The 26,413-nt window shown below is 43.9% G+C and overlaps 1 protein-coding gene across 3 annotated transcripts in view; it reads right to left on the bottom strand.

The window, feature by feature from the left end:
* WIPF1 (WAS/WASL interacting protein family member 1) overlaps positions 1-26,413 on the bottom strand; it is an 83,122-nt gene that overhangs the window by 35,988 nt on the left and 20,721 nt on the right. Inside the window, exon 1 of one of the 3 annotated variants that reach the window (XM_066575818.1) lies at positions 21,683-21,717. The exons of the other annotated variants lie outside the window; for them this stretch is intronic. The gene's annotated coding sequence lies outside the window, so the exon portion shown is untranslated. Of the gene's footprint in view, positions 1-21,682; positions 21,718-26,413 lie in introns of those variants that run through there. 3 annotated transcript variants of the gene reach the window in all.

Below are 26,413 nucleotides of genomic sequence, written 5' to 3'. Positions count from 1 at the left end.
GTGGTCCATCTTACCAGATGATCTGCTGAATGTCGGATTTCAATCCGAACTGAAATCAATTGTTCGGCAGAAAAACTGAAAGATGGGCACATTTACATGATTATCGCTCAAAAGATGGCTTTTGAGCGAATTTTGAGTGATAATCGTTGTGTCTAAATGGGATCACTGAAATATGTATTAGCGCATTTAAGTTGCATAAATTTGCTGTGTATTTACATGAAAGAAATCCCTAATGCCTGCATATTTCGCCCGCTGTGGCGCATGTAACACAGCATGCATACAAAAAAAGAGCAGGAAATCGCATTGATTTTCCTGTGTATTTTGTATGTATTCATACACATCGATTGATTTCAATGGGCTTCACCGATGCGTAATACGCACTGAGATAGGACGTTACATTTTTTCACACGATCGCACATTGCATGAAAAAATACACTTGTGTGAACAAAGCTGACAAATTCACTGCGTATTATGCGTGCAAAAAAATGTGAGCGTAATACACAGCACAAATATACTCATGTGAACAAGCCCCAAGACTCAAGCTAAAAAAAATCCCATTTGTACACCCGTTCATGGCTGCAATCCATTGGCCTCGTTCATCAGGATTATACTCCTTGCCACACTGCAAAAACAGCCTAGGAATGCTTTGGGGAATATGGCACGAGTTGGGGGTGATGACCTGGCTCCCAAATACCTTATCGCAATCCCATCGAGCATCTGCTGGAAAAGCTGTGGGCCCTAACTTATTATTTACGGAATCTGAAGGCTCTGCTGCTAATGTCTTGGCTCCAGAAACCACAGGACGGCCGTGGAGTCCGTGCCCCAGGTCGTCAGAGCTGTTTCAGTACCATGAGGCTGACCAACACAACATTACCCCGTTGGTGTAAATGTTGTGGCTGATCGGTGTATATGCAGGTACCACATACGGTGGCTGTACTTCACCTACAGACACTGCTAACTTTAGGGAAGTATATAGACAAAGACTCGTCAACCCACTGCAGTCTAATAGGAGTCTGTGCGCCAGGGGAGGGGGGGTAGTCAATGGAGTCTGCGCAATCACTGATGATTCAACATTTTGCGACACACATATAAAAAGTTTTCTTGCGAAAACTGCTTTTTTTTAGTAATACATCTCATAAGGGCGGCTTCGCATGAGCCTATACGCAAAAACGATCACCCCTGCGCAACATTTTTACACATGAATGAAGCTGTTGAGGTATATTACTGTACGTTTTGCACGCTTACAGCCAGTGTACACCTTTTGACACACCCTTTCCGTGGATTTTATGGTTACTTAAGCCTAACGAGCTTCAGGCGTGTTCATTTGCCCACGTTTTGCGCAGTATCACACCCTTCCCCTAGTGTATTTATGCACCTCCCATAAACTTCTATGGGACTTTTGCTGTGCAAAACGGTGAAAGTTAGAGCAGCTCCTACTTTTTACTGTGAGCGCAAAATGCGCTCATGAGAATGAATCGATTGAAATCAATGGGTTCTATTCTCTGTGTTTAACTTGCGAATATTTTCCACAAGCAAAAACACGCGCAAATACGCCGGTGTGAAGAAGCCCTAAATGTTGCAAAATAATTCCTTTCATGTGCCGTATAGAAAAGACGACGGAAAACTGTTGCGTTTTATTTATGATTTCTTGCGTAATTATTTTACATGGCAAAAAAATCGTTCGTCTGAATGAAGCAAATGAGATCCAATGCTTCGCATTGGTCGCATTTCAGGGGCGATTTTTTTACGCGCCGAAATACTTGTGTAATGCGTATTTAACATCAGTAATCAGAGCCAAAACCAGGAGTGGAAAGAAAGTACAAGGGAAAGCTTCGCATGTCTTCCGTATTTTGGACCCACTCCTGGTTTTGGCTCACAAGATACTGATGTAAAATACGCTCGTCTGAATAAGCTCTTACGTCTTCTTCACATCGCCGTATGCGCTACTACGCTCTCACTATGGTTTGTTTTCTATTGTCTCGGAGGATCCAAATGATCTTTTCATGCAAGTACTATTAACGGGCAAGAATCCTGCTAGTGAAAACAAAACCATTGAAATCAATAGTTTTGTTTTGTCCTGTTTTGCGACCGTGATTATCGCGCCCCTGTAAAGCAGCCCTGAATACGCAGATACCAGTACTGTATATTTGCTGCATTTTTACGCAGGAAAGAAAGAGAAATATGTTTTTTGCGCACATTATTACGCAATGATCACTATGTATTTATGTACACAAAAAAACCAAATATGCATGCAATCTGTGTGCTTCATTTTGTGTAAATATGCTGCGCGTTATGCGGATACGCGTGTAATTATACTGCGCAGACACTACGCCTGTGTAAGTGAGCTCTTAGGGCGGACTCACACGGACGTATTTGCATGCGCAATATGCAGGGAATAGAACTCATTTATTGAAAAGTGCAGTGAAATGCAAAAGCGCAACATTCACACCGCAGAAATATCATGCTATCCCATGCATTTTGGTGCTTACGCTCGTTTGAAGCTGCCCTGGAACAGATGAACGTGTTTAAGTCCGATTATGTGGCCGTGAAAATCACGCCGGCACAACGGGATAAAACAAAACCATTGGTTTTATTTTTAATTAGCAGGATTCTCGGGCGCGGGAAAGATCGGGTAGCACCTACCTTCCCGCGTTTTATTCAAACTCCTGCGCTATGGCGTGGACTTTGAATGGTCTGAAAGAAAAAAAAACGCAGTTGCGCTTGAGGCCATCTGAGATTGCCCTTAACAAGGGGAATGCTAATACGAAATCTCTTAAAGCAGTGTTCACATAGCAGAGAGCTTCTTGGGCGCAACTCGCATCGCGCAGCACACGGACGACGCAGATGACATGTCTTATTCTCAAGTGAGACGTGCGCAGAAACAGAACACACGATAACTTTTCTATCAGTCCGAGTAAACAATTTCTGGTGTGAATGAGCGGATTCTCTTCCCATGCGAGTTCCGTCCATATCGCATGCAAATACACTGCGGCGTTTTGTTGCGCTTCTGATTTTTAACTATCAAATAACAGCTGTAGTTCACAAAGTTACTCGCGACTCAATCTATGTATCTGCTGCTGAACCGTCTGGGCGCCGTCCGACAACACAGAATGATGCAGAATATTCCATCTCGTGGAAAATCTGCACCAAAATCCTCACGTCTGAGGGCGCCTTCACGCGTGTATGCGCAAATACACTTGCCTCAGAACAGCGTATTAGACTTCTATAGGGCCCTTAGTACCTGTGTGAATGCAGCCTAAGATGGATTTTGGGGCGGACTTGAAAATGGCTTAAGTCTGATGACAATTCGGACCCGTCGGAATCTGCATTGAGATGTGCGGATTCCGAATACACGGCGGCGTCTTGCAGAACGCTCTGCTATGTGTGGAAGCAGCCATACAAGTCTCAGTGTTGTCTATGGGTCTTCCAATAGAATATATTACATTGCTTATTTCAGATCCAACTATTGTACCAGTCGTAGTTCCCGACACCTACGTTGTGCCCCCGGCCCCTACAAATATGCCGAAAAAGGATGAACATGGAGAGATTTTGGCTTATGTTATGTGTAATACTTCCCGTCACATCTACCGGCTTCCTGTAAAGCACTATGACAGGAAGGTTAGTGTTCACTGCAAACCGCAGCCATCCTGTTCTCTGCTGCATACTCGTCTCAACTACACGAACTTACTGGCCAACTGCAAAGCTCTAACCATGTCCTTACGCCCTGAGGAGGGTCTAAGGCTACACGCACAGGGGCGAGAATCTGGGGACAGGTTTGTGTATTACAAGAGGCGCAAATATGAACGCCCGTGTGAATGTAGCCTGCGGGTGCACGCAGACGCGGTATCCATCTGATTTTCGGACCAAGGTAGCTCCCATTCGTTTCTTGGGTGTATTCACACAGGGGTTTTTTTGTGAAAAAAAAATCGCAGTATGTCCCACCCTTGTCCGATTTTTGGATGAGAGTAACACAGTGGTGTCCTGTATATGTCCCCTCCGATCTGAGAATGTCAGGCACAACTTTTCTAATGGCTGTATGTATGTACCCTAAGGCCTCCTTCACAGGAGTGTATGTGTTTTTACGTTCGCCCGTACGCACCATATAATCATATGAATGAAGATTTGACGCGATCGAGTTCCGGTCTTTATTCACGCCATTCACACGGGCACTGCTGCGCACATATTAAATAATACGCAGAAGCGATGGAAACTAACAATCGGCAGAAATCCTCAGAATGATAATTAATGCTGAATTACGGCAAGCTGTCGTCTTTTCCCTCCGCAGGGTGACTCCCTCCCCCTCCCTTTTTTTCCTGCTGCCATAGAAGTCTATGAGAGCTTGCTGCGTATCACGGTGAAAGATAGGAAAAGGCTATATAGCTTCTGTTTTTCCTGGTGTGATTATTTTACATGGCAAAAAACAGTCGTCTGAATGAACCCATTGGAATCCAGCGCTCGCATGATCGTGTTTTTTTGGCGATTTTTTAACGTTGAAAATACCACGGTCGTCTGAATAAGCCCTCAGGTGAACTACACACGAGTTAGCGCGATTTCCCCACAGATGCAAGACGTTTTTATATTAGAACTGCCTCCATCAGTTCATGGAAGCAGCAATCCTCCACCATGGCTGATAGCCGTGGTGGAGGAACGCGGAGTTTCTCCCTTGTTTTCAATGGGGAAACTTCGCATCACGCTCATGTGCAGCTAGCCTGTGGTGCCATGCTGCCGCCGGCCCTATTGAAGGCAATGGGCGATGCCAGGGCCATATAAACAGTTATACCAGTGGGGGTAGAGAGATGAATGACTGCAGCTGATCAGTTGTGAACACTCTAGACAACACTGACTGCGGCCTCCTGTCCACAGGCGAGTTGACATTGCGAGATCTTCAGCGATAAATCGCCTGCGGACCTCGCATGACACGCTTTCCATAGGCTAACTATGAAAAGCACAGCCCGACGTCCACGAGTGGAGAATCTATACGATAGGCTCCTCCGCGGCGGAATATCGCTTGCAATATTCCATCCCGGCTGTGGACAGGCAGCCTTAGGGCTCATTCACAAAGGGGAGAATCTTGCGCACATTTTCTGTGTTGTGAGACGCACAAAACTAGCACAAATATGAACTCCATTCTTTTGAATGAACTTATTCACATGAGCAAATTTTTTTTTCAATCGTAGCACTTCTATCTTTGGACATTCCCTCGGTGTGAAAAGCATACGCTGGCATGTGCGGGCTGAGTTTCTGGGCCCCATATTGTGCATTCCTTTGTGAATTTAGCCAAAGGGCTCATACACAGGGACGTATTTACGCACGCAAAATTTGTGCGCGCCATACACATAGAATAGAAGCCATTGATATCAATGGGTTAGAAGTTAGAACACGTCCTCTTTTTGAGCACAAAACACTAGAACAAACTCTATCTTCCTGTGCATTTGCGTGACAACCGCCCCCCATAGAAGTCTATGGGGTGTGCGCAAATGTGCGCTCAATGCACGTGCAAATGCATAATACGCTGTGCAATTCTATGAGAAAAGTAGCACATCTGGACCTAATTAGACAAAATAGCCATTTCGGACACACGGTTGGGCCAGTCTTACTATTAGTCCTTAGACGGGTATGTATGCAAAGGATTTGGGCACCTTTGTACTGCATTTGTTCTTATCGTCTAGGTTGGTTTCACATCACGTTTTGTGGATCCAGCGCCGATCCCTTCCTGGTTTCCATTTGCCATTGCAGAAAACCGCAATTAGGCTGAAACCAGGACAGAAACCAGAACGGAACCTGGAGGGCAACATCGACTTCTTTGGTCTCCATCTCACATAGTTATGCCCCTTCTTTTACCCTTTCCCACCCCATGACGTGTGTTTACATCATATGGATGACACGGGCTGAGAAGCCAGGTTCGTACCATTCGCACTTGTAAATACCAGCTGGCAACAGTGGGAATCGGTGAGAACACTGATCCCCACTGCTAATCCCTTATATGTCACAATCAATGTTGATTACGGCATGTATAAGGCTAAAAGTGGCCGGAAGTTTCCTCTATGATGTCATTGCCCCTCCACCATGCGAAGGACTGATGGGTTGCCATGGCAACCGCATGCAAGTCAATGGTGTCCAGGTCTGCTTTGGCCTATCATAGGCAGGAATAGTGATATTACATTGCAATACAACAATACTGCAGTGTATTATCTGAGTGATGTTCTGATCGCAGGTTCAAGTGCCCTACAGGGAGATAAAATATGTAAAAAAAATGTAAAAACAGGAAAAAAAATCCTTTTTGTGCCCTTGTTTTAAAAAGAAAAGTTTGATATGACAATAGCAAACACTTACAAAAAATATAAAAAATCAAATCCGGAATGCTTGTTTTGTTCATTTTGCTTTACATTACATTAACTACATACAACAGTATGTTGTACTGGGGCATTGCTAAAAAGAAGGTGTTGGCAGGGCATGTGTGGCAGGTGTTGGGTGGCAGTTGGCACCAGATGGCCGTCTTCACCCGGGTATTTTGATACAAGGCTACTGCAACAAACTGAACATTTACTGTGGGTGGAGGGAACTTGCTACAATTCTGCATTGTGGTTTGGGTTGTGTTATTGGGTACTTTCTGAGATACATATTTAAAGTATAGAAGTCCTATTTTGCCCTAAGTGAAACAAATGGAAGTGTAATTCCTCTAATAGAGGCTCATTGTCTGTGTGGCAGAGATTGTGAATACGGTCAGAAAGCGGAATGCAGAGATTAATCGGCCTCTTGACGTTCGGCCCCTCTCAGTAACAATCCCACCATTCAGCAGAGTTTAGCAGACGTTACTAAGAGGATGAAGAACTCCGGCACAGTCGTTGTGTGACCCAATGCAGCATCTGTTGGAGGAGATCCACAAGACACAACTACACTGGTTTTCCATACAACATAGATCAGACAGATAAAGCAGCTTTTGTTGAATTTTTGCGATTTTTGAAATATTGCACAACGGCTTGGTGATTGTTTCATGGGAATTAAAGAAGAACAGATCTGATTTTGAAAGCAGCGGAACATTTGGTCACTTGTGTTGGAAGGCGTTGTCCAGGATCTTTTGTCCTTGGACTCTTTCTGGTATTACGGCCCAGTCTCCTTCACTAGCTGCAATATTAGATCCATCCCATAGACAGGAATGGCGCGGTTTCCAGAAAAAAAATTGTTCTAATTTTGGAACAGCTCCTTTAATACTTGTGTTCTTCATTGTAGTTTACAATGGTCCTCATAAGTAGTATCAGCCCTTAGGGAGAGCACCTAGAAGGTAAGTGAGGAGACTTAGGGCTCAGTCAGACGGACGTTTTTATGCACGTATGTTACCTGCGTTTGCTATCTGCATCTATATAGAACCAATGCTTTTCAATGGCAGCGGTCATATGCCCGATATTTACCTGTGCACATAAATGCGCAGTGGTAAATATAGGGCAGCGGATTTTAAAACGCAAGTAACTGCGGCATCCGTCTTTTTTGTATGTGAAACCCCTGGATGCTGTCGCAGCCTGGGGTTTCACCTTGTGCCAAGTGGGGCCGTCGGCAGCAGCGCCGACCCCATTGAGAATATACAGTGAAGATCGCGATCCTCTGGCACAGCTGTGGCACAGGAGCGCGATGTTCTCCCATTGAATTCAATGGAGCCGGTGCTACAAAAATGAAAAAAATATATATAGTCACCTCTCTGCAGCTGCTGGGGCTCAGGCGCGTCTAGCCGGGTCTTATTCTGAACTGCTATGAAGAGCTTTCAGCAGGCGGGGATTTTAAATCCCCGCCTGCTGAAAGGGCTGCCTCTGATTGGCTGAGCACTGTGATCAATCAGAGGCAGCACTCAGCTATGGCAGCTGCCAAGAGGTGAGTATATATATATATTTTTTTTTGCACATTTCAGGAGTGATTTTCAGGGAAAGGCTTATATTTAAAGCAGGGCAGGGCTTGCCGGCAGGGCTTGCCGGCAGCCCATTGCTTTCAATGGAGCCAGCTGTAGCGCCGGCTCAATTAAATTCAATGGGAAAACATTGCGATCCTCTGCTACAGCTGTGGCAGCGGATTTCTCCATCTCCACGGGGAGTCCCATTGTCATTGGACACTGTGACAATACTGTTCAGTAACAAGGGGACTTCCCGCGGAAATGAAGAAATCCTCTGCCACAGCTGTCACAGGTGTAGCAGAGGAGCGCAATTTTCTCTGTATGTCAATGGTTCAGTCGCCGCCCCCATTGACCAAAGGTGAAACTCCTGGATCTAACAGCATCCAGGGGTTTCACATCCAAGGAATTCCCTGCTGCAGCTGTCACAGCTGCAGCAGGGGATACCGGGCAGCGCACTTTATGTGCGCAAAACTGCGTCTAAGTGAGTTTTTTTTCTGTGTGCCGCCCGGTTCGGTCATGCAAATTTTTGTGCGTTTGCGTTCTGCGCACAAAAAATTCTCGCATTAAAACGCCCATGTGACTGAGCCGTTATAAGGCCATTCATACTTCTTTGGGTAATATAAAAATAAGAGAGATGGAACAATACCTCTGCAGTGCCCCCTATTGGAAGGCAGCATTCCTGCAAGACAATATTAGACTCTTTATACAAGCCTTGTAACAATGACAGGAATGCTGCCTTCAATGGTGGTGCTGCAGAGGTATTGTTCCATCTCCCTTATTTTCATATTCTTTTCCATGATACGGACCAGAATAGGACATGCATTTTATTCACAAGACCAAAGCACTTATGCGAAAAGCCTCATTGGCTATAATGGGATCGTGCACATGGACAGCACACGGACAAAAAATACGGACCTCTGAATCAGTGATTTTTTTAACATTTATAGTTGTTTTTTTAATTAGCAAATTTACACTAAAATAAAGTATGGGAATGGGTTCCTCGTTTTGATATATAATATGTATGGTTTTGGACTACAGGACGCATACGGCGACAGTTTTGGTTGGCGTCGGCTTTGGGTCATTATCGTTTTTCTGTATAATTTTTATTTTATTCTGTAATTTTTTTAAACTTATTTATGCAATTACTTTCTTTACCATCTATGACCCCCATGACGTCATATAAGGCCCCTGGGGATCATTCACATGGTCTTATCCCATGATCCCCTGGATGCGTAGTGGAAGAAACACTTCCACTTTCACTTCTTAGTACATAGCGCTCATTGAACGCCATGTACCCGGAAAAGGAGAAGGCAGAAGCAGTTTAAAAACGCTTCCCCCTTCTCCTCTGGGTCCTCGGCTGTGACTAACAGCTGAGAACACAACCTGCTCCTGCTTGATTACAGGAGCAGAGGCTTTAATCCCACGCCATATTTTTGCTATCGGCCAAGATTAAAGCCCAGGACCAATTTGTTCCATTGTAAACTATTGACGGGCTATCCTCAGCATAGGCCATCAATTATAGATTGAAGAGGGTGGGTTCACTGATCAGCTGTTCACCAGGATGGTGTGCTTTGTGCACTGAGATGTAGTTTGCAGAAAGCACACAGCTCCATTCCCACTGCAGTGGCCAGACTTAGTATTGCAAGCAAAGTTCACATTACCAAGCTTGGCCACAGCAGACCCCCACTAATTCACTATTGATGGCCTATTCTGTGGATAGGCATCTATAGTTTACAGTGGGACAACCCCTTTAATGAGCAAGACAGGTTTGGCAATCTTCTATCTGCAATGAAATTGCTCTAATTAGCACAACTTTCTACTTAATAGTAATATGCTGCCCCACTTAGATCCAGCATATTTCTCAGAAATATTTGGCTTAGCATGGCACTAAAAAAGGGGCACAGCAAGAATGCACATGTGCACTGTTTTCTATTATAATGCACTAAAATCTTGGTTCCTGGTTATATAACTTTGGACGATTGTAAAATAGGAGCCTACTACACTTATACTGGGTAGTAGTGTATCTTGACGCCACTGTAAGCTAGGGGTTCGACAGAAGGGACACCCCTGTCACACCCCCAGCTCCCGATAGGGCAAAGGCTGCCAGGTCTTGGTAGTACAGTGTGTAATACATTTCAGTGCTCCCTGCAGGCTTACCGTCAGGGTAACATTTCTTAAGAGGCTTACATTAACATGTTTAAATGCTGGCATGCTTAACATGTAATAATCTAAGCCTCATAAGAAATCTTACCCTCACCACAAGGTCCCCCACTCACAGCTCCCGGAGTCACCACTTGGCCTGAGCTGCGAGCATTGTCACCTCAGTGTCCGACGCTCCCCCGCTCACAGCTGGCGGCCTCACTGTTTGTAGCGGCGCCGGAAAACGTGCCTCAGGACGCTTTTGCCTCAGAGAAAAACCCAGAGGCATGTTGTGACTTGTGCCTAGGGGGCCAGGAAGGGCATGTGATCTCTGGCTGTGCCTTTGCACCAGGCACCGCTGGATATATTTTGCAGCCAACTAGTAGTGCCCTTCCAGGACCTATGTGGCAGGCTGCTGTGCAGCCAATCAGGTTCAGGGGGCCTCACCCCCTGTCAATCGACTTCAGGGTGGCGTCAAGATACACTAATACCCTTATACTGTATATCAGTGACATCTGTATAGCAATTCTCTAATATATATATATATATATATATATATATATATATATATATATATTATTGTTTTTTTAATGCGCAGGTGTGATGGTATCCTGTACAGCTTTCGCTAAGGGCAGCCTGTAGTCTGCCTCAGATTTTCAGGGCAAAAGTGCGAAATTGGCTTTTAAGCTTCTTATTAGCATATTGGAAATACTTATAAGTACATTTTACTAGTAATATCTAAGAATGGGTTTCTAAGAGTTAAAAAAAACACATCTTATCCAAAGGATCATAAAATATGTTGCCAGTAACTCTGAGTCTCAGGGGTATCAGAAGGTAGCGGTCAGCACATTTGTCCTGAAGTTCACTTCGGGTTACTCAGCCAGTTCTTGGTAAGGTTATATCAGGCCTGTAGATATAAAACATCCCACTTTCTTCCTGCGAGGAGAGCGTGTTACTTAATCCAGTCAGTGAGCAGCGCGCCCGCAGCTGGCATTAATCTGTACTGACTCCGGGCACCCAAGGATGAATTGCTGGATTCTGGAGCTTTAAAGGCATAGAACTATCAAATATACAATATTTGACTTCCGAGTCTTCATTCTTTAGGGGTTGTGTTTGTGTCCTCTATTGCCCTCCTGTTTTTGTCATCAAATAGTCCTAAGGAAAATGTCCCAGAATACAGTGCGTCAGAAACTCTATCTTTTCTATTTAGGGAGAGCACCTAGATAGTGAGTAAGTGAGGAGACTTAAAAGGCCATTCATGCTCCTCTGGGTAATATGCAAATAAGAGAGATAGAACAATACCTTTGCAGCGCCACCTATTGGAAGGTAGCATTCCTTCAAGTCCTTCTGGCTTTGCTTTCAATTCCCGGTCACTGTTACAAGGCTTGTATAAAGAGCGTAACATTGAATTGAAGGAATGCTGCCTTCCAATAGGTGGCGCTGTGGAGGTATTGTTCCATCTCCCTTATTTGCAGAATACAGTACAACACAGAGAATTGTGTTATATGGACGTTCATAGGGAAATGCCTGTCGTTAATTCTCTAGCCCGATCCCAATAACTTCCAGCAGAACAGTGAATGCAGCTCTGGGATATAAGCATGGCCGGTCTTAGCTACGTGAAACCACCAGCTTGTAGGAGGGCATCAGGGGTGGCTGCCTCTCTTAGATCTGCCCAGCCAGATGACCTTCTTCCTCCATACTGTAGTATCTTGTGCAGCTAAGTGATACATTCTCCTCCTGGCTCTGTCTCCTCCCCTCTGATGTTCAAAGGGGGTGCTATCAGTTCTGGTACTGTAACTATGTACTGAGCTTGGTATATGCTGTGTTTATGTACTGAGATTAGTTGTGGTCAGTATATAAATTATGAGGTTGGTTTTGATCCTGTATTTAAAAAAAAATATTGAAGGATAATAACAAATCTATTTAAGCAAGTGCGGGATCCATATTTTGCTCCATACATTAAATAATATAAATATTTTTAGAACAATGAAAATGTGTTATGATAAGGCTGCTGTCACACCTGCACTGGGGATTCCACTTTCCTGCTTCATTCAGGGGGCCGGAAAGGGGAATCTCCGCGGTCGAACGGTTCCGTTTGTGGATGGCGCCGAACACCTTCCATTGACCACAATGGAAGACATCCATACAGGAACCGCACTGAAATGGAGCATGCTGCGATTTGTTTTCCACATGCGGAATCCGGAAAACAAAACCACATGTGTGAATTCAAGTGCGGACACTCATGATTCTCTATGGGCAGCTTGAACTGCGGCTCTTCCGTGCAAGTGCCCAATTCATACCCGCCCATGGACATTGGGCCTAAGGCAGCAAGTAAAAACAGGAGTTTGACTAAAGGCTGAAAGCTCAATAATCACACAAGAGGAGGAGTTCCAGACCACGTTTAAATAGCCAGACTAATTCATGAAAACTAAGTGGAGCCTCCTCAGGAACAGAAGCTGGAGCCAGGAACCAGGAACAAAGTGCAGCAGGGAAGCTATCCACAGGAGGAATATCTCACCAGGAAGAGTCCTGGCCCAGGACACAGGAACTCAAGGGTTCGAGTCCTTACAGAATATATGTGGTCTTTTCCTCAGGGATGTAGCTATAGAGGGTGCAGAGGTTGAGACTACACCTTGGCCCTAGAGCTTAAAAGGAGCCAAAAGTTCCCTCTTCCCCATATGAGAAAAAAAAAAAACAGGTCAAAGTTCTATAGCTTCAGGTTACACCTCTACCTTTCCTACAGCTTAAAGGGGTTGCATGAGTAATTTTTAACTAACCAGCCTATACTCACTTCTCCCTGCTCCCCACTGTGTCCTGCATCACTGCTTGGTCCTCCATTCCCGTTGTTTATTTACAGGCTGCAGTCCCGCCTGTTTACAGAACATCACATGCTGCTGCAGCCAATGACAGAGCTCAGTGATCCATCACTGAACTCTGTCATTGGCTGCAGCAGCATGTGATGCTCTGTAAACAGGCTGCGGCAGCCTGTACACATGATGTCATAGGGAGACCTAGAGCAGCGGCGTGGGACATAGCAGGGATCAGGAGAGAGGTGAGTATATGCCAATTAAATATTTTTTACTGCACAAAAAAAAACTATTCAGACAACCTCTAACTGTTTACATTGCAGGTTCACCTTTCCTGAAGCTAATAGAGCATGTTAGGGAATTGCATAACTATCAGTAACTGACATCCAATATGTATTACTGGGTTTATTGTTGTCCCTGTTGACTCTTCTAATATCATCCATGGCTAGCTTGGGCAAATCATCAATAGTGGAGATTTGCTGCCTGTGGTTATAGAGAGATGAGAAATGACTAAAGTCACCATGTCTGTGGCCGATAGTCATGCCAGTGCAAGGATCTATGGCAGATGAGGTTCATGTGACCCACTATAGAATATTATAGGACAGAGCCAACAGAATATTGGTCTTTAGGACTTGATGTGGAACCAACAGATCTATAAGGGACCGCTCACATGGAGATGCACATGGGCTTTCTTTTACTCAGAAGGAACGTCCAAGAAGAAAAAACCTCATGTTCAATTCTTGTCTGATTCTCTGATATGTGCAGGGTCCCTTATATCAGACAGCACATGAATCGGATGTAACTGCTGTCCTATCCAAGTTGCACTCGAGAATCGAGGAACTTATTTTTAGTCCGTGTGCAAGTGGCCTTAAGAGGAAGATGGTAAAAAGCAGAACTTCAGCTCCATCATTACTGGATCAACTACTGGTCTAAAGTCCAAGAGAAACTTCTACTTTTTGCACATTATTTGCAATGTAAAGTCCACGAAAGGAAATGGAGTGCCATAAATAACCAGGGTTATGACCAAACCGCTTTTTAGAAGAAATACTGTCCTTGTTTTGATTGAGAACCTCTAAAAATGTAATTTAAAGTGACCTGAAACCTAGAAATACTTGAGGAAAGACTTCAACTCCTGAAATAGTGTTGTAGAAATGATTTGGAGAAAGCCTACAGCCAGGTGCGTAGCTATAGGGGGTGCACTGGTAGCAATCACTACCAGGCCCTGGAGGATTAGGGGGCCCAGGGACCCCTCTATCATAGAAGGAAATAGCAATGGTACATGGATGGTTTGGGCCCATGTTGCAGATTTTGCATTGGGGACCCCTACATTTAGCCTCTGCCTGCTCTTTTAAAATTCTAGCAATACCCTTACCTGCTAGTGTTGCATCGATGAGCTTCTTAAGAAACTCAACAATTAGGAAAATTGTGGCAGGGCCACCATGCTGAACTTCTGCATCCAGGCCCATGAGCCTTTGTCTATACCTAATTTCTTCCATCTTCTTCCATGCGAACAACTGGCGTGGGACTTACTGCAGGCAGAGCAAGAGGTTTCTACTCCTGCAGGCTGTCCTCCAGCCATCGATCTGGCATCTTAAGCCCCATCCGCCATCCTAAATATATTGCTTCACACGCTCTAATAATGGAGTGGAAGATCGAACTACAGGCCTATGAATGAATGCAAATAGAAGAACTTTTTTTCTACGTTTTATGTGGCTGTCACAAAACACCCTAACAGACCGTGATCAGAGTAGTAGATATGTTAAAGCGACTCTCCAGTCTTGGAGAAACAAAGATGGCCGCCCTAGTTCTCTGACTACCTGCTGCACACTGTGCATTAGAATCAATCAGTAGTCTAAGACACTACATGCTGCTCTGACTACCCAGCTCATATGGGTAACATTGGTTGCTTAAAGCAGGTGTAGTGTCTTAGACCTTCGCTCCTCCAGACGAATGTATGTGCAATTGTGCATGCCTCAGCGTATCGGCACATTTTACTGTTCATATGTGCGCAACACCCCCCCCCCCCCATGATTTAAAAGGCTATTTAGCCTATTGAGGTCCAGATGTGTTCTTTTCCCTGTGATTTTGCGCTATATTTCCTGCATCCCCTTGCGTATTGTGTACGCTTCTACACCCCCCATAGACTTCTATGAAGCTCTTTGGCGCGCAAATGCACACAAACTACAGCATGTTTTATTTTTTGCGCAAGTGAGCAAAAAAAAAGAACTGTTAATGAACCCATTGAAATCAATGGGTTCTTTTCCCTGTGTATTGCGCATGCCATTTTTGTGTCTGCAAATATGCCCGTGTGAAGGAGCCCTTATTCTATACAAAAATGAATATTCCCCTATCCCATTCATTGTGCACATGATCGCGCAGCCACTCATAGGCCTCTACGGTGATTCTGCTATATCAGCCGAAGCCTGTGAGTGGCTTAGCGGCTATGTGCATAATGCATGGCATGAGACGCCTGGCGCTTCTTCCAGTTTTTGCGGAGCAGGCCTCGGGGCTGCAGTGCTGGACATAAAACCACCAGGATAATCAATTTTATTGATTTCTAAGCTTTTTTCCTCAGTTCCAGAAAGCCCTTTAAGTGCGTAACTTTCCAGACCTGCAGCCGATCTCACTGTGATATGTTGGGAAGAGGCTAGTAAGTAGACCGGGAGAGTGGACCGTGGACCTAAACAAAGTATACATTAGAAGCCATACTAACAAACTATGAAACCTCCCAGCCTTTATCTCACCAGACTGCCCCACTTCCCATTTTCACTTCTGCTACAAGTGCGCAATTATTGTGGCGGATAAACAAAGTAACTTCTGCAGAATCAGTAGGCAAATTACTTTTAAAAGGGATTAACGCTAATAGCCACAATGGAAATCAGCGAGCGTTTCCTTACATGAACAGGGAGGCTTTATCCCTGTAGGCCAACATTTACAAAGTGCAGTTTTTGCCAAGTCTTTTATAGCCAAAAGTAGAGGTGGATAAAAATCCGAGTGCAAGTCTTCTCTTTACACCTTCCTTGCAGGCCACATGCACACTGCCGTCTTACGGACTAGTGTTGTGTCGATACGCTGTAGCATGTTTTGACCCATATGAATTCACAGGTAAAAAAAAAAAAAATTCAGCATATTCGTGCATGCAGCATTTTTCTGCCATGTGTATTATTTCAATGGGTGTTTCGTAGAGGTGCCGTTTGGCAGCACATGGAGTGCCTAATATTGTAGGCTCTTTTTGCAAAGCTGATTGTCACCAGTTTCTCCGAGATGGATTCACACAGTACGCTTATCTGCGAATGGATGAGTGAAGTGTTTTTATGTGCACAGTTTCACGAAAAAATAGGACATTGAAAAAAAATCTGTACTGCGAATGTGCGCCGGCACGATGGCCATCACATCCGCATTACAGAAGAAAGAAGAAATGGCCAGGGTCGCCGGCCGGAAGGGGGGATTCCGTGCGAGATCCCCCATGTGGAATCCGCGCGTGCCGTGAACATGAGGCCTTAGACTAAGATCACACGAGCGGACGTTTTTCACACCAATGCGAGGGGTTTTTCATTCAAATCACGTTGCACAATGTGACTTTGATTTCAATGGGAAACATCACATGCACATCACACGGTAGGCAATGTTTTTTAAGGCCCCGTTGAAAGCAATGGGCAAGGTGTTCCGAGAGAACGCCAAAAGATTGAACCTGCTGCGATTTTTATCTTTACTGCGAGGGGGAAAAAATTGCTCATGTGAATAAGTCCATTCAAAATGAATGAAAAACGCCTGGCATCGGTGAAAAACTCACATCGGCAAGCGCGATGTCGGGCACGGGCCAGTATGAATTTAGCCTAACTTAGGGAAAAAAAGCAAAATCATGAACTTTTTTCAGAGAGGAAATGATATTAACCCAGAACCCGTCAATTTATTATCAATAGTACTTATAACTCTGGTGGGCATATCTCACATACTGTTGACTTATATATAAGATATGGAAGATTGGTGGTCACGTCAAGAGTAATGACTCCTCTACTTGTCGAGTTCCAACATAAGAAGAGATCTCAGCACTCCCTTGTGTCTGTTCCCCTCCTTCTAGCGCCGCTCCCACTGATTATAAAGTGCTATTGGCACGGCATGGGAACGGCAGCAGAAGTATCCGATAAGAAGGGAAAGTTGTTGGGAGTTTTGTTTTATGAAGCACAGAAACTCTAATAGTTTTCCTAGAAGAATATTTTTTTTCAGGACTGTTCACAAACAAAAATGGACTCTTATGTCTCCGATTTCCACACCCTCATGGGACGTATTTTCCACAGCAGAAAAGCCACAGTGAATCCACATCAAAATCGGAAAGTCTTATTTGCCACGGATTTTGATGTGGATTCGCTGCAGATTTCACTCTCTCATTCGAAGGGGTTATATCCACAATGAAAATGCGCAGCATTAACTAACACATAAATCCACATCACAGGTCAGTAGTACATACAGTAGTAGGGTGGCTAAGGATGAGCGTATGCACAAATACGCACATTTCAGCGCAATGTATTTGCGCAGCTGATGAGTTTGATTTGCGCATGTATCGGTGCATTATACAGTACTTTTTTGTGCACACAGGGTCATTTCACATGCATGCGCAACACCCCCACCCTGATTTATTAAGCAGTTTAGCCTTATGAGGTCCAGATGTGTTTTTTTTAATGGAATTGCGCATCTCCCATAAATCTCTATGGAGGTCCTAGGTGCACAAATGCGCAGAAAAATGGAGCATGTTCTATTTTTGTGCATACACGAGAAATGTGCGTAAACAATTCATTAATGTGAACGTAGCCCTTGACATCAGTGGGTTCTACTCTCTGCGTACTGCACGTGTATATTTTGCACACACAAAAATCGTGCGCAAATATATCCATCTGAAGGAGCCCTTAGATTATGTGCAGAGTAGTTGGAGGGGCGGACAAGACACGAAGTCTGTATGGTGCAGACCCCTGAGTGATATCAGACAAGGGGCCGTCGCCTTGTGTCGCCAGTGACATGCAGCAGTCGTAATGATCGAGGACCATTGAGGACCAGAGTGAAAGCACTGATGTCCCTGATGTGTTACATGACCCTAACAGGCCCATTTAGCTAATGATACAACTTACCAGCGTTTCCTTTTGAGCATTATATATTCCAGTTCCCAACCTTTTTAGCACTGGGGAACCCCTGGAAGTATTTTTTTCTCAACCAACGCCTACCAGTCGAGGCCAGGGCAAGACACTGTGAAATAATCCATTGCCAATTGGCGAGGAGTCTACGGCAAAATCCGAATGTCTTACATGTGGATTTTATTTAGGATTTTGCCATGGATTTCCCCAACACAATGCTGCAGATTAAAAAATCCTCAATTCATATGGATGGAGTTGTGAGAACCCCATCCACTTGCATTATACCCTGATTTTCTATCCAGAATTAACACCACAAATTTGAAGCGAATTGACCTTGTGTGGATTCAGGAGGGGGGGTGTAAATTACCTGGAGTAATTCTTCTGCCGTCCATCCAATTCTTCAGTTCACGAGTTCTGTTTTTGAGGTCCAAGATGGCCAACACAATCTTTAGACTACCTAATCTCCACAGTATATTGGTAGTGTTAGACTACCAATGCACTATACCTCCTCTCTGACTGGCCAGAGCTACTCATGTGATCAGCACTGGCCAATAAGGGAGCAGTGAGCAGTGTACTGTCTGCATTAGGTAGTTTGGAAATTGCTGCAGCTATCTTAGATGGCTGAAAACAGGGCCATGAACTAGTGGATTGGATGGGCATCAGAGAAGAGCAACTATAGTGCGGACACCGCTGCTCCTAGGCCCGGATTCCACTGCGGGATTCCGCATGCGGAATCTGGCCATGCCGTGTGCAGCCGGCCTTAATCTGGCCCCCACACTAGTTCCCCCGCCCCACAGTAATCACATCCAGAGCTTAACCAAACCCTCTACAGTAATCACATTCAGTTTCACTATATTCCTCCACAGTAATCACTTCCAGATCTTTACCTCCCACCGCTAATCACTTCCATAGAGTCAACCATACCTACTCTGTTCATGCCAGGAAGAACATAGAGCTGACAGCGAGACTCATTGAGTGAGTAATGGCCACGCTCCCCATTCATCTTTGGCAGGCAGCGTCAGGGGTTGTACTTCTAGCAGGCGTGCCTAGCATATGACACATCTGCTAGATGCAAATATGTTATTTTTCGCTCCTCAAAAAAGCAATGAAGTACTGGAGTATTGCGGTACCCCTGCCGGGTTCTAACAGCACCCATTTGGTAATCACTCATCTACTTACTCCTATACAGATCAATAAAACTTCTAAGAAATTAAAAAGAAAACTTTGATCTACTTCCTCCACTACAGATAACGATTACTTCTTAAAAACGGTAAGACGACTGGAATATATTGGGAAATTACTCAAATAGCAATTACTTTATATAACCTTGTTTTGGAATTGCCTTTACCAACAAGGGTGACTTCTCTTGGACTTGAAGGGTCATTTGAAATTCCCGCAGCCCATATTGACTCCCAATATTTAAGCAACCCCACGGATCTTTTCCTCTGGTCCCTCGCAATATTCATATCATATACACATGTACATTGTCATCAGCTAATTAATAATTAATAGTAGTGTACATGAGTGAAGATAAGTGCATCAAGCACAGGTATGACATAAATGCATCTGATGTTACTTTCACATTTGTCTTTGGTTACCGTCAAAGTGTCCGAGGTATATTTAGAAATATAGATTAATTGATTGCGCGGTTATTATTGACCTAGAGTACTACAACCTCATTCATTATTTATGGAAAATGCCACAAAAATGTCTCCACTGTAATTAGACCGCAGCTATTACACCCTGACAATGTACTATATGTTCTCTAATGAGAGCAAACAAAATGCTGAAATTCGTGCAAATATCGATGCAAGTTTGAGCTCTGCACATAGTGCGCTGAGATCTGTGGCAGAGGGACATATATTGTTATATGTTATATATTTATTATATTCCATGCCTTATTAAAAAGATTTTATGGTATTAGAGAAACCTGGTTGTTTTCTTCTAGACACAGCACCACTCTTGTCCATGGGTTGTGTTCAGTACTGCAGCTCAGCGCCATTTAGGTGAATGGGATGAGCTGCAATATGTGGGCACAGGTAACATTAAAATCACTGAACAGTGAAGTAGATAATATTGAGTATCTGGCAAGCATGGTATATGCAGTGTAAGCTTTAGGTTAGATGGCACAGAACCTTGTGTGGAATTTTTTTTGGGGGGGTTCCCCCCTCCATTAAAAAAAGACATATTGCACTTCTAGGCCATGTGCTTGTAAGAAAGCAGCAAGAGAGCTGCATGCGCAGATCAGAACAGCTCAGTGAATGAATACTGTAGCCGAATCAAGCTCATAACATAAATACAGCACCAGAAACAAGTTCAGTACACAGATACAAAACCAGAACCAAGCTCATAACATAAGTACAGCACCTGAACCAATTTCATAAACTGATAGCATAAATTTAGTATTAACCAACTTCAATATATAGATACAATACCATAAACAAGCTCTTAGCATAGGTACAGTCCCAGAACCAAGAATACAATAGCTGAAAAGTGATGGTGTTGCTGGGACACCAACGTCTGACAGCATTGCCTTGGAACATCATAGTGGAGGAGACAGACCCAGGAGGAGAATGATTCACGTAGCTCCACAAGGCACTTCTGCATAGAGGAAGAAGATTGTATGGCCAGCTGCACCTAAGGGGGTCAATTGCCCCAGCTTATATCCACCTGGTGTCACTCTTCAAACTGTTGGCTGTCACTCTTTGCAATCAAACCGCTAAGGTCGGTCATGGATTGAACATAAGCCCTTTTTTTTACCTTTTCATCCATAAGGCCGGTCATGGATATCCGTCAGGCATGGGCTATACTAGGCAGCAAGAGAACAGTCAGTTCTTGAAGTCGATGTGTAGGAAGTAGCAAAATGAGCAACTATAAGGATTTGAACGTCTTTGACAAAAGGTAAATTGTGATGGTTAGAATAACAGACAGAACTTCTCCAAAACTTCAAGTCTAGTCGGGTGTTCCCAGTGTTCCCCTGTGGTTAATAACTACCAGAAGTGCAAGAAACTGCTCAGGCTTTAGATATCATGATTTCAGAAAAGAATTCCCAATGGACTGTCCCTTTATTGCTTTATAGAACAGCACTAGGAGCAATTCCTTAGTATAAGTGTATGACCCGAGCTGTTCTGTAGTAATGGAATGAACTGGATGATAGAAAAGAGCATAGAAGGAAACTCAAGGTCAAAACAGCATTCTGCTAATGGAACCAGAAGAACATTTGCAAAAACTTGAGGCACTGCTGCTGCTCCCCTCTTTCCTCTGTCTATTTGTAAAGGGAGATATAGTCGAGTAATAGAATAAGGAATACAAAAAGCAGCTAAGTATAAATAAGGCTCCATAAAGGATTCTGAGCATCCCGAATTTCACCTTCAGTTATAGAAGTGGCGGGAGCTAAAGTCAATGGAGGCATATATACACATACAGTATATATATATATATATATATATATATATATATATATATATATATAATGCACTATAGAGAATCAGTGATTAGAGCTGCACATCATGTATACTTGGGGCCGCACCGTCCACTCCTCGTCTAAGGAAGCATCAGCCATCTTTAAGTACAAGATAACTCGGAGGTAGTAGTGTGTCTTCAGCATCTTTACAAGAAACACATCACTTAGAACCAAAAACCAACATTACTAGTACAAGGCGTCTCACCTTACAGCTTCTAAAGGGTGATTTATATTTTCATTACAAACATTTGTATAAAGTGGCACTGACCTGAGTTACAGCTGTTATTAGTCTGTTACAGCCCAGATGTAAGTTCCTCTAAATTCATGTAAGTAGTTCATTTCCTGTTAAAACTGCACATGACGACAAACTTCCTCTTCGCGGCACCTTATTATTCAGTTTTTTTCTGCACTCTGACAAAGTAAAGTTATACTGTGGGTGTCAGAGGCTGCTGAATAACGCAGACGGGATTTCAGGACTTCTGCGAAAACTTCTCTATATACTGTACAAAAATAATTATGCTTAAAAGGGGTTTTCTCATGAAGACAACCCCTGTCCGTACAATATGTATTATTAGGGCATTTAGCTGTAATAAAGTGGGATCTCTACTTAGGACCCCCTCTGTCTGTAAGAGCAGCTCTCATTCATAGATGCCTATTCACCCTATCAGTGATTTTTGAGTTAAGGTGGTTGTCCACTTGTAAACTACTGATGGTCTATCTCAAAATACGTAATCAATAGTAGAGTGACGCCAATTAGCTGTACACCAGGCTGGTGCACACATGCACTGAGCTAAATTCTGCAGGGAGAAGGCAGCTTTGCTACCATTGTAGTGGATCAGTTTGTTATTGCAGGCCAAGTTCCTATAGAAATGAATGGGCACTTGGCCTGCAATACCAAGACTAGCCACTGCAGTGGGGACGGAGCTGTCTGCTTCCTGCACAAATCAGCTCAGTGCATGGGTGCAGCAGCTTAGAGAACAGCTGATTGGAGGGATCCCTAGTGAAGGATCCCCACTGATCTACTATTGATAGACTATCCTGAGGATAGGCCATCAGTATTTTACAACTGAGCAAGCCTTTTAAAGGGGTTGTACTAAAACCTAAAGTAATCCCCTATCCACAATTTAGGGGATAACTTTATGATCGTTAGGGGTGCCAACACGCTTCTACTCTGCATTCTCTGGTGTGCTCATTGAACTTAATGGAGTCACATCACGCATGCATGTCCACCTCTCCATTCATGCTGGGGCAATAAGGACCTATCCTGTGGATAGGAGATAAAATTTTGGTAGAACCTCTCAGTGTGCAGTTATAACATAGTAACAGAATATGTACTCACCTCCCCATGCCCCCTTTTGTTCCATATATGCCTTAGTCCCCACTTGTCTTCACTTCTGGTTGCAGAGCAAAGACAACACTACACCAAGTCATGTGACTGCTACAGCTGATCACTGGCTGAAGGAAACAGGTGATTGGCTGCAGTGGTCACATGGCCCTGGTGTCCGTGACATCAATACCATCTTCCTGCACCCAGAAGTGAAGATCAGTTGGGATTGGGCACGTGCAAACAAAAGGATGAGGGGGAGTTACTGTGTCTTACTACTGCACACTGAGCCCGTTTTGGGAAAAAAATATTTCCCCGGATTACCCCTTTAATTGAGAGAGTCATCATTCAACAAGGTGAGCCTGCAAAGAGTCTTTGCAAGTATGTGCGTTACATAGACGGCTGATTGATTTCAGTAAGAATCATAAAATGTCTAATTTTCCAGTGGATGAACTCTTCTTGCCAGATTCCCCCAAAATTTAGAAGTTTAGTTCTTTGTAAACATGATTTTTACTAACTTTGGCTAGGATATGGCCGTAAGGTCCTTTTACTCAACTTGATCTGAGCCATGTAGCAAGTGCTGATCAATTAAATCAGTACTTGTTTGTCGGGTCTTCGCACAGGGCAATTTAGACAGAATGGGGGGCAAATGATCATTAATACGACTAGATGTTCATTTTTGGTGTCACATGAAAGATGAGACTACTTGATGTTCAATGTCGATCATCGGTGGCACCTTCACACAGTCGGATAATCAAATGACCGTTCTCACAAACGTTCTTGTCTGATCATTGGGATGTGCAGAAGGTCCTTTGCTGTGTTAATTAAAGTGTAGTTGCACTTTCTGATTTTTTTTGCACTCCATTGCAACTCAGCCCGAGTCACTTGAGTGGGGTTGGCATGTAGATCTCCATATGTAGCACTGTGGCCCATTCATTCTACGGATTGGATCCGATACTGATTTCCTATCCCAGTGATTCATTTTTATTTACTATGGTGGGAAAACCTATTCAATTGTCATAGGTATATGAATAGACCAATGAAGAATAGTTTAGATTACTGCTTTCTTTCCATTGTTGCTATTGTTTACAGGGACAAATCAATTGATGAAAATAAAGGTTCCTTTACAAGATACGATTGTTGGGCGCATAAGCGCCGACAGCCATCGAAGCAACTATCGCTCCTGTGCTTTTACACAAGAGCAATAGTCTGTCACAAAATGGGTGTGATGGAGATCTTCTCCGGCTTTCTGCCTCCATTCACTGCAAACAGTTACCCAATGTTTGAGTGACTCTGGGTGACGATAAGTGAAGAGTTGATCAGTAGTTGTTCCGGTTCAGCTCAATGAAACGGAACAACTAGTGACTACTGAGCGACTTGTCACTCAGTTTACTGTGTACACATTGGCCGAGTCAACCATAATCCCTCGATTGAGTGCTTATTCAAGTCAATAAAGGCCAAGTCCACCAGACAAGTCCAACAGATATGTAATTGAGATCCCATCTCCATACACCCCCTGAAACATAAGGGCGAAGAGGATGGGTAGAATCTGTTTATTCTAACAGGTACCAAATAAGTACAGTGTAAGATTTTTATGGAGGTCTCCATGAGGGTGACCCACAACAATGGTGTCATCTATCTTCAGGCAGGCTAATTTGTAAATCTGTCTCCCACCTTTGCATAAACTGGAGTTTACCTTCTACCATTGGGTTATTTAGTATACTGTAAAGTAAGGACAGAAATCCCTTCCTCACGCATACAGAGCCGTTCAAACGATTATCGCTCCTATGCTTTTACAAAAGACAGATCATCGCTCAATGAGTGAAGGCGGAGCAGGCCGGAGATGGCACTGGCTGCCCACCTCCATTCAGGCAGTCAGTCATTCATAGATTCCTATCTCTAATGATCTCTCCATACACATGGACATTTAGCCAAACGTACATATGTTAAAAGGGGATAAAGCTGCTATGCCCATCTCCTCAGAACAGAAGGATTGGTCAGCTGAAAGCCAACTACTCACTCAATCTTTATCTTCCTGGACATCGGCCTTCCAGGGCAGGTCGGGAGGACCACCATATACATCAGGTCCCACCGAAATTGGTGGGTTTGACCAATCTATCTCATGTGTATATGGTCATGTTTATTCTTTCTCTTTCTCCATTGCTTCACGTCAGTCTGTTTCCCTGCCTTGTATGCACCTCTTCACTCTCTATATACTGTAGAATACACTGTGTGGAATTGTATTAGGGGACCCTCTACATTATGTTCTTTTGTGCATTTTATGTTTCTTAAAATTAAAAGAGGAAACATTTGCTTTATATAGTAATGGTTGTGATGCAGCATGAGGCTGAGATCTCTCAGGCAGTACAAGGTTAGAGGGAAGAGATAAAAGGAACACATTTTGCATGCTAACAATTATATGTGGAAATGCTGGTAGAGACACGCAGGGATGTTCCTGCTATGCTACCGCTTTGTGGCTAGGCCACACAGAATACAGCAAACAAGTAGATTGCCCTGGTATAGAATAGCACCAGGACTCTGATTTGCAGCTACACTACAATACGACATACAGTGCCTGTTGCTTGAGAGGTCTGCCGAACTCCGAGCTATGCTACCATCTCCATCATAGGCCTTTACAATGTGGAGTGTTGAACACTGGCAAAACCTAGAGTAAGTTCTAGTTAATAAAGTTGGACTTTACAAGCATCACAACTCGCCTATGGCTGTAGGGTCACAAATGATCCGCCGCATCACCATGCCACTAGTCATACCCTATATGGTGGGAAGAACCTATATGTTATCGGCCAAGTGCAACCGGACCTATGGATGTACCCAGGCTTGTGAGGAACCAACATCAGGAAAACTGCCCCTGCAATTACCCTTTTGCTGCCAGCCTATCCATACCTGCTTTAAAATGACACCACATAATATCAATGGTCAATGAGTGGAACAGGTTGCCACGGGAGGTAGTGAGTTCTCCTTCAGTGGAGGTCTTTAAATGGAGACTGGACAGACATCTGGGATGATTTAGTGAACCCTGCATTGAGCAGGGGGCTGGACCCGATGACCCTGGAGGTCCCTTCCAACTCTACCATTCTATGATCTAAGAACAGGGCAACTTTTTAATAGGCTCCTTTTAGGTCTTCCATGTTGAAGCTGTCTGGCTCTGTGGATCGGGAACTCAACACACATCCAGGCCAGCATAGTCTGCAACTTCACAGGTGGAAATGTGAACTTTATAAATCCACTATTAAGTTTATCTCATGAGAGGAAGAAATCATTGTAAAAACAGACATCATGTGAGGAGGTCAACTTCTGAGCAGCCTCTAGAGAAAACATGGCATTAATACACTTATACAAGGAAGGAAATAGGGTTGTGGGAAAGACTGCAAATCAGCAGAAACCGTAAGAAATGATCAATTGTTACCAGGAATAAGAAGGGAGAAAGGCCTCACTATTATACACTACAGGCAGGAAAACCAGCGACCATGGACTAGAAAATGGAATTGCTAGAACGAACTGGCAGCAGCTATAGGAAATTGCTGTGCCAGTTCATCTCCTTTTTTATGGAGGTCACATGATTACTTATTGACTATAATGGGCTGACCATGTGGCTTTTGGAAAAACCTGAGTGAAGCCAACATGTGATAAAGTGGCATGGCACTTTTTTAGTGC

Source organism: Eleutherodactylus coqui, chromosome 8 (genome assembly GCF_035609145.1).
Source record: "Eleutherodactylus coqui strain aEleCoq1 chromosome 8, aEleCoq1.hap1, whole genome shotgun sequence".
Lineage (NCBI taxonomy): Eukaryota > Metazoa > Chordata > Amphibia > Anura > Eleutherodactylidae > Eleutherodactylus > Eleutherodactylus coqui.
This window is presented reverse-complemented; position numbering and strand designations above follow the sequence as displayed.